We start from the raw sequence: 3,366 nt of genomic DNA on the forward strand, positions 1-3,366 counted from the left end.
CTTGAAGTCAACTAAACTTGAGATCTAAATTCAGACTTTGTTCGCCATCTAGCGGCGATACGCAATTAAGGACAGACGGAGCTAAAGGGCGTTCACATTATAACGATAATTTTAAATAACTTATATAAAATACATTGTTTTAAAAATCGTTTCATTTTAAAGATAAAAGTGGACTTCACACCACAACTATAACAGCAAATATACAAGGAACGATATTGTTGGGGTCACTTGGTTAATGATTTTCCCAACTGATGAACGATAAACCAATGACAGCCAATCAAACTACTTGAAACTAGTGCACGCGCATTTGAAACTACAGGCACTGTGGAGATGCTCATGCTGAGGTGGTCCATCACATAAAATTACCTCAGGTGTCCAGCGCTGTTGCAGTTGTAGAGAAATTGACTTCATGATGTTTTTATTCTACTACACTGAATATTACACCAAAAGGTAAGATATTAGATTACACAAAGTAAATTAGCATAAAGTTATCGTTATCGTCCGGTGGTGTGGGCATTATAATGTGAACGGCCCGTCTTGTTTTACCAAAAAAGGAAATCATCACTATTCATTTATGCTTGTGAGGTTTGTGGATTAAAGTTTAAAACATAACAAAAAAAAAAATGTTTTTAATGTTACTGTTGTTTATAAATAACCGTGTCAAATCATGCACAACATCGCCATCTGACAGAACATGAACATTATTTTTATTTACCACTAGAGGGCAGTGTCGTAGCGCACCGTATCTAACACCAAACGTTTAGTTTAAATAGTTAGTGTTTTTCTTAATAAATACTATGCTCGTAGAAAATTACGGTAGAATTGTTAACAGTGTAACAAGAAACTCCACAATATTTACTGAAAGCGTTATTACATAAATATGTACACAAAACAAAATTAAGGACCCTACATTAGCTTTAAAGCAGTAACCCACATGAATACAGATGTTGATATCATAATAATGAATTGTTAAAATGTAGTAAATACTGTAGCTACTTTACAACCTAGTAAGATTTAAAAACACTACATTTATATGTGGGAAGTTGGGAAGTCTTCATTACATTCACAGCTTCTTTATGAACACTATGCAGTTGCAGATCCATTCTTAGCACTTTGATTGTTCCTGGTCAGATGTTATTTTAGTCTGAAATGTGTCATCTTTGTACACCACAAAACCACAGCCGGACAGTCCAGCTCATCTCATGATGACAGGTCTGTTGCTGTTGGCCCACGTGCAGCTTCCTTGAGAGTGAATAAGCAAAACTAGAGAGACACTAGCAATCAAGGACACCAAAAGTGAAATGGCTCTAGTTTTGGTTACCTTGTGATGGCTGTGTTAAGGATGCTTGAATGTGGTAGTTGCACCATCAAATAACTTATTATCATCATACATTAGGAAATTACAGGGATTTTATCAAGTGGTCTTCTACATTGATTGATTTATTTATTCATGAGCTTCACATCTTTAAAATGCTCATATCTGTGCGAATTGTCCTACAGGGTCACCGTCTCTCCTCGGCGACACCTAATCGCTCCTCACTGGCAACTATTGGCATCCAAGAGGTCACTGAATCCCATAACCTGCCTTGCATGGTTTTTGGTAATTGAAATAACTAATGAGATCTCAGTGGACTGACTTTCCAAACCCTCTTCATTAAAAACAGCAGCAGTACATCCAAACACACATAATTGTGCTGTAAACGTGTGGAAATAATTTTCTTTTAGACACTGTTTTTACCATCTGGGTTTGAAGGGCCGAGGATTTCGCAAGCAAAGTGACTGAGTTTACAATGTTGCTTATTTACAGATGCCTGAAAACAATAAAATCATTCACATAAGCGCTGTCTAATAAGACCACAATGTAATCAATCAATGACATTAACTCTGTCAGACAAAATTGTTTGGGACTGTACCCTTTCAAAAAGTACACATTTGCAGTTTTAAAGAGCACCTATTGTTCCGATTCACGATTTTACATTTCCTTTGGTGTGTAGATGTGTATTAGTACATGTTAACCGTATGCAAACGGTACAAACCCCAAAGTAAACAATGACGCGAGTTATCGTCTCCAACGTAAATCTCTTTTCTTGGACTACAACAAACACACGGATTGTAGGCAATAGTTTACTTCCTGGGATTGGTGATGTAGACAAGACCGACATTATCATAATTACTCCCGCTTGGACTCACAGCCTGTAAGTTAACTCCTGTTAGCATTGCATTGTGACTGAATCTTTCAAACATGGTACGGGGCGTCACATTTCCTGGTGACGTCAGAGGTATTCAGACCAATCACAACGTACAGATTAGCTGGCCAATCAAGGACACAGAGCTTTTCAAATCCGTGCGTTTCAGGAATAGAGTGAAATCTGTTTTTTTTACCATAAACCACGCATACACATTGAACATATTGTAACAAATACACAAAATAACATTGTTTTTTAGTAGTGAAATAGGTGCGCTTTAAAGTCTGCGTGGTCCTTTTGGAGAATTGTTTCTAAATGCGTTATATATGTATTTCTGAAATACGTTACAGACTATGAACTATCGAGCATGGCCCCGCCCCTCACACAATCGCCAGCATCCATTCAGGTTGTAGCGGTTTTTGAAAGTTGAGAGAGGCAGCTTTACCGATTCGGGCTAGAGGGGATACAGCTACGGCCAAATCTCGAAAGATGTTGGCTTTAGAGATAGGATTAGGATGAAAAACAGCAGTTCTGGGGGGTATTCCAGAAAGCTGGTAATGTTACACACCCGGGTATGTTTGAAATTTAAAATGTCTTTGTTTTTCCTATGTGCGTGCATTAACTCTAGGTTACCAGTAGGAGGTTTATTAAACTAACTCCTATCAGGTATTTTGGAACCAACATGATCAGGGTAAGCAGGTTTTGGGTTAATCAACCTAAAGTTCAGAGTTTCGCTGATGGTAAACTCCCACTCTCTGGAATACACCCCTGGTTACATAGGATACAGCTATGGCCTGAATCCCATAAAATGTCAGGTTTAGGGTCAGGATTGAAACAGTGCTCATCAGGTGAGATTTTACAAGCTTAGCCGTATCCCTTCTAGCCACAACCAGCTTTTCTGCGAGTGGGTGTGGTTTCAGCAGAGACACCGGACATGCCCCCAGCATTTGAGAGCAGAGAATCCTGCAGGTTTTTCCAAGATTAGTTATTTTATTTATTGACTTTTTTAATTATTCAAATTTGGCTGGGTGGTTAATATCACATTTTTTCTGTGGCGTCACAAACTGAGAACACATTTAATATCGGACTTTAAGAGTGCGTTTTAACACGTTTTGGTATTAAATGTATACATATCTGTACCTAAATGGGGCCCTTTTAAAGGTTATTGTGACAACTTGGG

This window comes from Misgurnus anguillicaudatus, chromosome 12, assembly GCF_027580225.2.
Source record: "Misgurnus anguillicaudatus chromosome 12, ASM2758022v2, whole genome shotgun sequence".
Lineage (NCBI taxonomy): Eukaryota > Metazoa > Chordata > Actinopteri > Cypriniformes > Cobitidae > Misgurnus > Misgurnus anguillicaudatus.